The 14,154-nt window shown below is 36.0% G+C and overlaps 1 protein-coding gene across 2 annotated transcripts in view; it reads left to right on the top strand.

Moving 5' to 3' along the window:
• Nucleotides 1-1,908: 1,908 nt before the first annotated feature.
• Nucleotides 1,909-14,154, top strand: part of whd (carnitine O-palmitoyltransferase whd) — a 297,210-nt gene continuing 284,964 nt past the window's right edge. Inside the window, exon 1 of one of the 2 annotated variants that reach the window (XM_090412567.1) lies at nucleotides 1,909-2,154. The gene's annotated coding sequence lies outside the window, so the exon portion shown is untranslated. The remainder of the gene's footprint in view (nucleotides 2,155-14,154) is intronic. The other variant, XM_090412568.1, reaches the window with a different exon arrangement.

The raw sequence follows: 14,154 nt of genomic DNA on the forward strand, positions 1-14,154 counted from the left end.
GAGCTGGTATATCATCCAATCCCACAGATGTATTTACATTAAGGTTCTGTAATATACTATTCACTTCCATTTCATTACTTCAATTCCTGTATCAACCATTCGTTCTCTCATTCCTGCAATATCACAGTCTGGATGATATACTCTTGCAAAGTGTTTGCTTAGTAATTCTACTATTTCATCTGATTCAGTTACTTCCCTGCTGCCATCGGCATTCCTTAGAATCATTTTGCCTTATACATTTTTCTTTTACTTCCAGCATATCGAAATAACTGTTTGGGATTCATTTTAGCTTACATTGCTAATATACTTTCACAATCTGTTTTAGCTTTTCTTACCACACTAGTTATCCTTCTGGCCTGTGCTTTGTACTGTTTGTGTGCCTGCAAGTCACCTTTCTCCTTAAATTTCATCTACAGTTGTTTCTTTTTTTTGCAGCTCAAGCTTACTGGTGTTATTCATCCATTTATCTCCCATTTGATTTACTCTCCGGATTCTAGGTATGCAGTCAGCCATTACCTTCCTCAAATGCTCCTTAACCACTTCCCATTCAGTATCAGCATCCAGCCCTTGCAGTTTAACATGCCATGGCAATGATCCCAGCAATGTCCTAAGCTCGTCATACATGGTATACTACATCGTTTTTTTTTTTGTCAAATTTTTATACATTTTCAGATTCCTAATTTAGTATTTTATTATTATTATTATTATTATTATTATTATTATTATTATTATTATTATTATTATTATTATTATTATTATTCTAAGCTTCGAAGCAGGTGGGATTAACTTGCCTCACTCATCTACAAGTAATCCTTATAAGCAAATGCAGAAATTTGTATGTATAATCACTCTTTGTCAAACTTTAAAAAATAAAAAAATAAATAAATAAAATAAAAAAAGAAAAAATTATATAAAAAATTCTGTATAATCTTCATTGTTAATATTAGAAGAACATGTGTTGTAAATACCTAATATAAAGGAAAAAGTATTATTAAAATTTTTAATTAAAATCCAATGTAGGAATTGCAGCACTTAGTGTTGAACTCTGTAAAATTATAAGGTGCAATGTCACACAAAATGTTTATTGCATGTATAAATATTTTAGCAATAAAAAATATTTTTTTATTAAAAAAAATTATTATAAAACCTCCGTGGAGTCAAAAGACTCATCGCAGGAGGTCCCACTGTCACACACGTGGTTCACTTATTCAACATGTTCTTCCATGTTTCTAATTTTATGTTTTTATCTCCTCGTACAGTTTTGATTTCGCGTATTATTTTCTTTTTTGAAATTTATCAAAAGTTCTTCACACACATACACAGAAAAAAAAAAAAATTTAAATAATTATATTAGAATATTTTACAAGATTCTTATCATCTTTCCAGTCAAAAATGTTCAACTGTTTTCATATTAATATATCTTCATAATAAATTTGAATTAGTATATTTTAAAATTAATAGTTTGCTGGTTGGTTAATATTAGGATAACTGTATTTCCATTTCATAAGTAAGCTTAGCTAATCAAATATTATTGTCTTTAAATATGAACTATATGCAATTTTATATTTCAGAGGTTATAATTATTAGCGATCATATATTTAATCAATACTGTTTATACAACGTTCTCTTGGCTAATGATAGTTTAAGGAAGTTGTAGTCACGAGCTATTGACGATCTCCATGTGGTAACAGTGAAGTTTTACCTTTGCAGTGACGTAAAGACCTGCCCCCCTCTAATGTGACCATACCTCCCCATATAGACAAATCACAGAGCAGGTGTATTACGTCATATCACTTCCTTCCAATTGTATGGATAACATTCGGAATGTTTGTGGCTCCTGGCAATAAGGTGTGTTACGACAGCGGCATTAGTGCGCATGAGCCAATTTTATTTTTCTCCACAGTGCAGTCCATGTGATTATACTCTAGTCGTTGGAATTACATTAACAGAACTTGGGTGTTTCTTATTGACCGTCCTTGAGTAGCTGTGGCTGCTCGGAGAAACTTTGTGGTGCCTGTGAATTATATTTTGTTAACAACTTCAATTTTATTGTGGTTTTTGAAGGTATGTATACTTATGAAGTGCAAGAGCAGCATTTCTGATAGTAGTGAGTAAGGTGTTGCCGCAAGATTGGCCCAAGGCGTCACCCATCTGGTAGGATTCGCTTGCTATTTATTTATTTTACTTACTTTTTTTTGCAGTATTATTGCACAGATTCCTCTTACAAAGACTGCATATTTATCGAAGAATCCCAACGCTAGATGTATTAAGTTGAACACTTAATGATACCCAACGAAAGAAAGCAACCGTTTTGTTTGTGAGATTAAAATACGATCTTTGTTCCCATGACTTAAAATAGGCTGATGCTGACAATCATTAGCACTGTAATTATAATTTTGTAATGTTTTTGAAATAAGCTAGCCATACAATTGAATCATGTTTGAAGAAGACGGTTTTTGATATTTTCTTTAAAAATACAAATTTATTGGGCACTGTTAGATAATATCAATCACACCTTTTTACTTTATACTTTTAAAATGAAACTTAAAGCTAAAATTACTCGATTTCATATTGCTATATATATATTTAATGCAATCACAAGGCATGTGAGGCGTATTATCTTTTATATTCATCAGTGTATTCATCTGTACCTTACTCAACATATAAGCTACTCGCTCGTCATGAGAAATATTTACTCCTCATTCACTTGCCGATATCCCGCCGTTTTTTTTTTTCCTTTTTCTTCCCCCCCCCCTCTACCTTATGATTCCTTCCACAACTTATTGAAAGAAAGTGAAATTAGAATACAAGAGGAGACTAGTTAAGCAGGCTAAAGCTAATCCTTCGAATTTTTTCATTACGTGGACAGCGGGACATGGAATAATTATGGCAGAGTGACATCGTTGTCTGACAATGATAACAATTGACTGGAATAAGATAAAATGATCTTTTGATAATCACAAGGTAGATGAAATGGAGATGTTTGGAATATTAAGTACTCTAGACATCAACATCAACAATTCAGCGGGATTAAATGATATTTCACCAGACCTTTTACGGAAAGGTACTAAGTGAATTAAGAGCATCTCTGAATAGCGTTTAATGAGAGTCTCAAGGAAATTGAAAGAGATTAAGATATTGGTAGTGCATAGGACAGTAGTATTTAAGCAGGAACATTGAACTATATACCGGTTTGTATTTCTGCAGTAACAGTGAAGATTGAAAAAAGTTGGTTAGGGCTAGTATATAGAGTTGGGTAAATGATGCAAAAAGTCTCTGTAGAGACTAGTAGATTTGTTAGGAGAGAGCTATTCAGTAAAGTAGTTGCAGTGTATAATAAGGTAACAGTAGTACTCAACAAACGTAAGGTATAAAATATAAAGTTTTGAATCAGGTTTATAGGATATCGTCTGATGGAATTTTTCGTTATATTCAAAGTAGGAGAGAACACAGGGTGTATCCATGGAAGTTAAGTTTGTTCATGGTTAAGAGCTCAATTTTTCACTCGCAGTGCAGTAAGTGAGTGAAAAATTTTGCCTGTTGAAGTAAGGAGTGTGGATGATGCATTGCTTCCCCTTGATGAGTCCTTTACTCCCTGGAGATCTCAGATAATAATAATAATAATTGTCAGCTGGATTGTTCAATTAAGTAGCATCTTTACCTTACAGGCCATATATTTGACTCCCACTGTGACATTGAGCCGTGGAAATGTATTTAGATTGTAGATGTGTTTTGTTGCCCAGTGTGAGACCATTGCCTCTGATTATTGGAAGCTTGAAGTGGCTCTGGACATTGGTATATTTGGTCTCTACTAACATGCAATAGATTGTCTTGCATGGTCGTGATTCATATAAAAAAAAAAAGAGAAAAAACACTACACACACACACACACATATATATACTGTAATATGTTTTAGACTTTGCAAAGCTTTTTGATTATGACATGACAAATTTGTGTGTAAATTAAGATCAACAGAATTGGATTGGTCTTAGTGGAGTTAATTGGAGATTAGCTATCTCATAGATCCAGAGATTTTGCATGTTAAGGAACATTGTATAACCATTTGACAAATACAGTTTTAAATGGCTCTGTTTTTGGCCTTGTGGTATTTAACGTGTACATTAATGATAGTGAAAATGATTTGGATGAAAGGGAGAAAATATGCAAATAATGCAAAGTTAGAAAAGTTATACAAACAAAAGGCTATTCTTGGAAGTTATATAAAGGGATGGTTGAATCTTCACCCTTGTGATGAGAGAGAGAGAGAAAAAAAATTATGGAAGGATGACACTGAAAGGCGATAGTTGCTACGAGTAATTGAATCAAATGTGCTTAGTAGCTATGGAGGTGGATGATATATTACCACATTTTTATGGAATGTGCAAAAGAGTAGACTGTTTACTTGTCCTGGTTGTTTAATTTCATAACAGGAAAGGTTGTTTTGAATTTATTGCTGAGGCATCTAAGGTTATGAGGCCAGTGTATTATGTGTGTAAATTATGCTTCTTCTGGCTGGTTTGCCTATTTCTCAGCTATAGAGAAATAGGCAAACTGAGCTATAAAGCTCAATAGGGAAGGTCCCAACGGAGTGGGCAGAGGCTATTTCAACTATCATTTCAGAATACTGATATCATTTTTGTTACCAACCTTTGCATCCTTTCTTTATCTCCTCCAAATCATGGTGACTAGCTCTGAGCACAGTAGCCCAAATGAGATGTGATCAAGGTTCTTATGCAATGGAATCATTACACCCTTATCTCTGCTGTTCAGCCTCCTCAGTGGGTTTTGTGAAATCTTCATATGAAAGGTTGATTGTTCTTTAGACTACCCATGGTACAATACATGGGTAGTCTAAAGGGTTGTAATTTAGAAACCCACATTCTGCTGACCAGCATGGAACTTTTTCATGTCACTTCAGACATCCAAAAAGCAGGATTGTGGTTTACACCACCTGGAAGTCCACTGTATTCTGTTGACATTCACATTCCATGCTTATGTTGGATTGTGAATGTCAAAAAAAAGCAGTACCCTCTTCAGTACATGCACTATGAGATATGGCATATGATTGCATGCACATTAATGGAAGAGCACATGTAGAGTCTACTCCATTACATTTAGCTGTAGCAGCTAAATGTAATGGGGTAGACTGATGTTTATGTTGGAAGAAAAGATATTTATTGTCGAGCATTATTTTCATTGATATGGAGTTGGTAGAGCAAATGGTCCAGCGTACGACATGTTTGTGAGCAATTTGTTTGTTGTTTTTGTAAGTGTTCCCCAAGCAATATTGTCATAATTGCCTTAATTGAGAGGTTCCAATGTACTGGGAGTGTTCTTCTGGAATGCAAAGGGCATTCTGGGAGACTGAGCTGTTAGCACAAATGAGAATCATGGGTGTGTGCTGGAGCAAGTGTTACTTGAGATACTGTAGGAATCCCGTGCACGCATGCTGGCCAATGTCTGTGAAGATCCATTCTTCCTCCATAATGTCTGGTTCTCAGACGAAGTGCATTTCCATCTGAGTGGTCATGTAAACAGATGAACCTACATGTTTCTTGGTTTCTCAAGACCTGAATTTGTCCAAGAGAAACCTCTTCACAGCGAGAAAGTCACTGCAGTTTCCAGCCATGGCATAATTGGGCCTTCCTTCATTGAAGTGGGTGGTGTAACCATGACCTTCAATAGTGAATGCTACATTGAGAATGTGTTGGTTTCATTCACCCAGGATTTGCATAGGATCTGTCATGCAAAAAACATTCCATTTCATGCGCAGGTATTCCAACAGGATGGAGCAATCTGTCACATATCACATAGTTCTAGAGCCTATTTATCAGAACACTTCCTCAGGAGGTTCACGGAATTCCCCTATTCTTCATGTTCTCCTGATGTTACATCACTTGATGCCTTCATTTGGGTATTCTTCCATAACCTGCCTTAAAACCTTGATGAACTAAGTGATAAAATTACATGCTACGTCCAGCAAATTCCCAATCCTTGTTCTCCAAGATGACAGAGAACCAGTACCGTCGACAGGGTGTGACATGGAGGCAACCTGCCTCAGGGCTCTGCTTAATTAAGAGCGCTCGTTCGGCCATATAGCGGTAGGTGCCGTATTAGGGCAACAAGATATTTTACAACATCTGATGTAGATGCAGTAGATTAATTTGAAGAATTAAAGATTCTCTCAAAAATAATACAAGAGAAAAGTGGTCCTCGCCGAATTTTATCACATATATATATATATATAACCAAAATGTTGTAGAAACAAAGTAACCACTGCCCTAAGGATATTGTTAGCAATCCCTGTTAGCGTAGTGCAGAAAGACGTTTTCCAAGCTTAAACTGATTAAAAATTATTTGCAAACAGCAATGACCCAGGAAAGATTGGTTGGTCTAGCAACTATATCGATAGAGGTGGACATAGCTTATAATTTAAATTTAGAAGAGCTTATAAACAGTTTTATTGGGCGATATCTCCATAGAGCAAACATTTAATTAATATTATTATGTAATCGTTTTGCATTAATGTTTCTCTTGTAATAAAAACAAAATAGCGATTGAAGATTTTCTTATATTTTTGTCTTATAATCCATCAGGGGCGATATTTAATTGTTTGCCTCAGGGCATGATCTAATCTGGCGACAGCCTTGCAGAGAACCTTAACATGTGCTACGAAACCTGTCTTGAAAGAGAAGGTGGCCATTTCGAGCACATAATCTACCTTCTATTAATGCTTATTAATAACATATTAATATGTTTATTAATAATTAATAAACATATTGATTATTAATTAATGCTTTATTTCACCATTATTCCACTGGTAGAGTTTTGTAGAAAACACGAATTGATAGTGACTAACATTTGGTTTCAACAACACAAGAGAAGACTGCATATACTTGGAGAGCACCTGGACAGAGGTGAAGAAATGAGAAAACAGATTGATTACATTCTAATTAACTCAAGATATAGAAATGTAATAAAAAATGCAAAAACTTATCCTGAAGCAGACTGCAATAGTGACCATAACCTGCTCACAATTAAAGTAAAAATCAGATGAAAACAAATAAAGAAATTGCAACTAGAAAAATAAGAATTGATGGACTAAAAGAAAAGATATCAGAGAGAAATATCAAGCTGAACTAGAAAATAAGATCAGCAATATTGATACTGATGGATCTCTAGAAGTAATCTTGACTGATTTAAGAGAGAAAATTGAGGAATGTGCTAAACATCTTCTGGGTGAGGCAGAGAGGAGAGGAAGGAAGCCCTGGATTACTGAGGAAATGATAGCAAAAATAGATGAAAGAAGAAAATGGAAGAATAAGAACAATAACAAAGCCCAAGTCAGATATAAAGAGATCAATAAACAAGTAAAAATTCTGGCTAAAAAGGCAAAGGAAAACTGGCTCAATCAGTCTGCAAGGAAATAGAGGAAAATGATACAGCAAAGGATATGAGAAAGGTCTATGAAGTGAAGAGAGAGAAGGACACTTGAACTTGATTTCAGGGAAGAAGAGAAGGACAAAAAGTGGTGCTTTGAAGGATGAAAGAGGAAGATTTTGATGGGAAAAAATGATGAGGTGGAAGAAGTATGTAACAGGACTTTATGGATATGAAGATAATCTGCAATGTGATCAGATAGAAAATGATAATACCCCAGAAATTAAGCAATGGGAAATTGAAGCAGCCATTAAATGAATAAAGGATTGGAAAGTTCTGGGAGTGGACGATATTCAAGGAGAGCTGCTGAAGGCATTGGGAAAGGAAGGAATAGAACTTCTATCCATAGTCTTTAATAGAAGTCTGGAGGAGGATAGAATACCTAAAGACTTCGTATGATCTATTTTTATTCCTATTCCCAAGACTACAGGAATGATGGATTGCACAGCTTGATTAGCCACGTTGCAAAAGTCCTAATCAACATAATATATGGAAGAATGGAGCAGATGATAGAGAGAGAGAATTAAATGAAACAGTTTGGTTTCAGGGGAACCAGGGAAGCTATTACAACACTATGGATATTGGGAGGAAGAATGATCAAGTACAATGCAGATTTATACTGTATCTATGCTTTGTGGATTATGAAAAAGCTTTCGATAATGTTAATCACTCTGTATTATTTGATATTTTGCATAAAATAGGAATAGATGAAAAAATGATCACACTTTTGTTCAGAATATGCCAGCCTGTTTGACTGAGCAGATAGTGTATCCACTCTCTAGCCAAAAAGCTGCGGGTTCATATCCTGCTGTGGGCATGGATGTTTGTGATAGTCTGTGGAAATGCTAGTGGTGGTGGGCAGTAGATGGCATTGGTATAGATGCAGTTAGTTGTAGTTGATGGATGAGTGGTGGAGACCGAGAGTTGTAGAGTAGATACCCTCCCTCAATGAGTCTTTGGACTCACTGGAGGTGTCACAATAATAATAATAATATATAAAACTCAAGAAGCCAGGGTTAGATTTGAAGGAGAGATTACTAAATGAATCCCCATAAGAAAGGGTGTGGGATGTCCCCACACCCTTTCTAATGTCCCTCCTTTTTAATGTCTATACTGAATGGATGATGAAGGAGGCCTTAGAAGATCTGAAGGATGGAATAAAGATAAATGGACATCTGATAAATAATATAAGATATGCAGATGATATTGTACTTTTGAGTGAAACAGAAAAAAGTTTGCAAAGAATTTTGAATAGACTGAACAGGGTTGGAAATGGGAGATATAAGATGAAAATAAACTTTCAGAAGACAAAAGTGATGAAGATTTCAAGGGATGAAAATCACTTTGAATGGACAAAGAATAGAGAATGTAAAAAGTTTTGAATACTTTGGGAGTTGGATAACAGATGACAATAGATCTAATTATGAAATTAAGAACAGAATTAAAAAAAGCAAAAGCAGCATTTTTCCAAATATACCACATATTAGGAAACAGAAATCTGAACAAACAGTTAAAAGTAAGAATCCACAAGACCATGATCTGGAACGTAAGGACAAATAGATGTGGGTCTTGGACGATCAATAAGGAGATGAGCGACCAATTGAATGCATTTGAAATGTGGTGCCTGAGAAAAATGGATCGTATCAGCTGTATCAGCTGGACTGAAAAGTTTAAGGTGAAAAGAGACTATATGGCTAATATCCAAAGAAGAAAAGTAAAATTTGTAGGACATTTGATGAGGGGGGGGGGTTCTTCTGCAGAGCTAACCCAGAATAGTATTGCAGGAGATGGTGGAGGGAAGAAGAGGAAGACCCTGACTGCAATGGAAAGACAACATCAAAGACTGGACCGGCAAATGTCTTACAGAAGGAAGAGATAGAGACGCATGGAAGCGGACTGTTCATCAGCTGCAACGCTCTTAAAAGAGGAGGCCACAGGATTAGATTAGTTGTGATGTACATATCATCATGTGTAAACATATTTCTTTTGTTAAAAAACCAGTTCTCCATAACAAATGTTGTACACTGCTCAAAACAATTAGGGATATTTTAGTTCTGTTGGATTATAAATTTATGCAAATAATTATAATTATTGGGTACTTTATACATGAATAAATATTTGTTACTTATGGATAGGGTGTAATTGATGAGATATTGTTTAAATAATAGATATTTATTACAAATTTAACAAATTATACATTTTAGCACGAAATAATTTTAACAAGAATAACAAAAAGAATAGCCAAAAACACTTTTGATAATTTTTAATAGGGTGCGTGGTCTCCATTAACAGCCAAAACAGTGGTACTTCTTGATTGTATGGACCGGACAAGATGATCAAGCAGTTCTTGTGGGATATTTTTGGGGTGAAAAGATTAGCAGCAGATTACTACATTGGTGGAACTGTACTCCAGGAAATTAATGAGGCATGAGATTTAGGAGTGTTGGTGGATAAGGAGTTGAAGTTTAGGGGGCACATTGCAAAAGTGGCCAAATCAGCTCATCAAATCACTTGGTTGCTGAAGAATACGTTGACAAGCAGGTTATTGTTCCTCTGTATCGAGCCTTGATAAGATCTCATCTTGACTACTGTGCCCAGATTTGGTCACCTAGGTTCCTTCTTGATGGGGAGGAGATGGAGAGGATCCAGAGGCGAGTGACCAAGATGATAGCAGGTCTGTGGAATGAACCTTATGAGAACAGGTTGAGGATTTGTGGGTTGCAAAAATTGGTTGATAGGCGGAGGAGGGGAAATATGATTGAGACATTCAAATTACTGAAGGGTTTCTATAAAATTAATTCAGAAGATATTTTTGAGAACAGGGCTGGTTGTGGGAGGACTAGGGGACATCCATGGAAACTGGGCAAAAGTGTGGTTAGTAAAGGTGTTAGAGCTGGGTTCTTTACTTGTAGAGTGGTGAATGAGTGGAACGCGCTCCCAGCGTCTGTGGTGGATGCTGTGACAGTGAATGAGTTTAAGGCGAGGTATGATAGATACTGTATGAATGTAGAATATTGTGATGACTATGATTTGGGCCTCCCTCGATGAGTCTAATGACTCCTGGAGTTGCCCATAATAATAATATTTCTCCACTTCTCTCTGAGAGCAATTTCGAGCTCTTGAAGCGATCATTTCGACAAGTCTTAACATGATTTTGTATGCAGTTGCATATTCTACACTGTTGTATATTAAGAATATTTTAAAATAAATGTGTTACATTTGTAAATTATTTTTATAACTTTATAATTTACAAGAAAACCAAAATATCCACTAATTGTTTTGAGCAGTGTAATTATTCAGTACTTTTTTTTTTTTTTTGTGTACCATGCTGTATCCTCAAATCCCACAACCTTATTAAGTTTACTTAACAACATCAAGTTTGTTTATCCCCATATCTCTCTTCCTCATTCACAGTCAGTCTCTCCTCATCATCATCCACTGCTCTCAAACTCTCCATCATGATGTCACATTCTCAAGGATGAAAGATCTTTATGAACTGCTCAATAAATATCTCAACTGTATCCTCTGCAGCAGATGTCCTTATACCATTTTCTCCAATCAGTGCCATCCTATCATAATCATTCTTATTTTTGCTGGCTACATATTAAAAGAACTCTGTAGGATTTTTTTTTTGGCTTCATTAGCTAACTGCTGTTCATACTGAACTTTTGCTACCTTTACCAATGAGTCACCTTCCTTGCCTGTTCTTTGTATTCCTCATGGAATTGATTATTATCACTCCTTTTATGTTGCTTCCATAATGTCCTTTTTCTCTGTATTATATGCTTAATCAGTTCTTTCATCTTTCACACCAACCTTATTTAATCCAAGCCTTAGAATACATTTAGCCATTGCTTCTGCTAGATGGCTCTCTCTACTAGATTGATCTCCTTTCCACCCAACTCCTCATTCCATGATACAGCTGCAAGCTGTCTCCTGAGCTTCTCATAATCACCACCCTTGTAGTTCCAAATATACTCTCTCCTCAAGGAAGTCCTCACCTGGTTGGCAGTCACCCAGGTAATCACTTCATGGTCACTCACACCAACTGGAATGAGATTTGATACCTCATTTATAATAACATCCTCTGATGAGATGATCAAATCCAAGATACTCAATCCTCATGTTCTATTTGTTACATACTGCCTGAGGTGGTTGTCCCTCAAATACTCAAGAAACTCATTTTCTTTACTTCTGGTTGCTATTTAGTCATCCCAATCTATATTGCCATAATTAAAATCACTCATAATGATCGACCTTTTCCCATTTGCTTTACTAATTTGCTTATACATTTCCTGGTCACTTCTCTCTACACTATCAGGTCTATAGCAACATTCAACAAAGTATTTCACTCTATTCACCTCTATCTTGTACCATACTGCCTCAAAACCACTACCACTATTTCCTCCTTGCATCTCTACCTTTGAATTGACATACTCTTTTTCTGTCATCAATACCACTCCATGTACTTTTTTACCCTTTCTAACTTCATGAAATACATCATGCCCTTCAATCTGTATCCCTATCAGGATGTCATCCTCATCCAACCATGACTCACTTATTCCAACAATTTTTGGATGGCAACCATTTCATTTTCCCTTGTTTCAGATACTTCTAGCATTCGTATACAAACATAACAGCTCATTCCTGGATCTATAACAAGTTTCACTGATACCACATTATTAGATGTGACTTCTCCATACTTTCCTCGAGCCATTTCTTTTTCTCCTTACTCATCCTGGAACTCCTCTCTTCAAATCCAACTGTTTTGCCCTACATCCCCGGTCATCTCCTTCACTTTTTGAATACACACCCATTCACATCTGGAACTCCAACCTTTCTCATTCTGTTCCCCTGATTCTTCTCATTTCCCTGTTTGTCTTTCACACTTGTTCTCTCATTCTCTATACTCATGCTACCCACTTCTTCATTCATAAACACTACTCCAATCTCTCCTTCCTTACGCTCCCACTCTTTCACATTGATTCTTACTTGCTCAGATTCATTCTGTGCACTCATTACTCTCTCTTCCAGCAGCAGTCTCTCCAAATGACTCATACCAAAACTATTCAATACAGTCCATCATTCTTATTTTTCCTTCAAACTTATTCCACACATTAACAACCTTCACTCCTTTCTCTTCACACATTTATGTTACCAGAAATGTGTGAAGAGAAAGGAGTGCAGGTTGTTAATGTGTGGAATGAGTTTGAAGGAAAAATAAGAGTGATGGACTGTACTGAATCTCAACTTGTTCCTACTACCACTATTACCAATTCCTTTGCTTGCTTACTCCTCATATCCAGCACCTCAAGCACCGTATTCATTTTATCTCCAGGAAAACAAACCTTGTGCATCTTCTTGTTTACCACACCTCTAATAATCGAATCACCATACACCATGCAAAATAGAAGAAAATGGAAGAATAAGAACAATAACAAAGCCCCAGTCAGATATAAAGAGAGATCAGTAAAAAGGTAAAAATTCCATACATATTTCTAGTTCTGTTCATTTCACTCCACATCTGCCTCATCTTCACCAACTAATACACACACACACTTGGTGAACAATATGTATTCCTTAATACAAATGAAATATTTCAGCACTTGGCTAGGGGGGATCAAGAGGTAATCCCTGGCAGTTAGTTAAGAGTGTGATTAGCAGGGATGTGAGCAGTACATTTCTTGTTTGCAGAGTGGTGAATGGATGGAATGAGTTGCCTCAGTCAGCTGTGAGTGCTTGGTGCACAGTATATATAACTGGTGAACAATATATATTCCTTAATACAAATGAAATATTTCAATACTTGGCTAGAGGGGTGGAAAGACAAGAGGTCATTGCTGGCAATTGGTTAAGAGTGTAGTTAGAAGAGGTATGAGGACTATATTTTTCGTTTGCAGAGTGGTGAATGAATGGAATGAGTTGCCTGAATCAGCTTTGAGTGCTCTATCTGTTAATGGTTTCAACAGGAGGCAATAGATACTGTGTTGATAGTTTGGGTCTTCCACAGTGAGTCTTAGGACTCCATGGAGGTGCTCATGAAATAATAATAATATGGAGAATCTTTTTAAATTCATGTTTGGTGAAAGAGAAAGAGGAACCTAGTGCTGACTGCAGGTGTATAAAGTTTAGGTTTTTCTCATGGTGTATGGTGAGGGGAAGGATTTCCTGTGGGAGATCCTTCCCCTCACCATATTTAAGGAGTATGATAGGACTTATCATACTCCTTAAAGAAGTATGATAAGTCCTATGTCAGTTTGCATGGATTCTTCCATAATTTCCTGATCAATCATAATAAAACTATAGATGTAGATAGTATGCAATTTACATTGTCTGTTTTTAGCCACTGCTATTGTGTTTATTTCATGGATCTAGAGCAGGACTCCTAGATTATCAAAATTGCCTGCTATCAACAATAATGTAGTATAGATTGAAACCTTTCGTGGATGAGTTTGTCACTAAAAGAAAAAAAAAAATCCAAACTTCCATGTAGCAGTCATAACACTCATCGTTGTAGGTTTACTATAGACAATGTAGTCTCCCATGGTCTTTCATAAGACTCTTTAAATCAATTCACTGTTTGTATTAGCCGCTCTCTCATTCAGTGAATTCCATGTCCCCGCTACTCTCCATCTAAGAACCTGTACTTACTACTTTCTTTTGCGACTTACAGGAATTGCTTCTTATTCCTCATTCCACCATATGAAAAATAT

This window comes from Typopeltis vanoorti, chromosome 23 (assembly GCF_054136105.1).
Source record: "Typopeltis vanoorti isolate ZY-2024b chromosome 23, IOZ_Tvanoo_1.0, whole genome shotgun sequence".
In the NCBI taxonomy this organism is placed as follows: domain Eukaryota; kingdom Metazoa; phylum Arthropoda; class Arachnida; order Uropygi; family Thelyphonidae; genus Typopeltis; species Typopeltis vanoorti.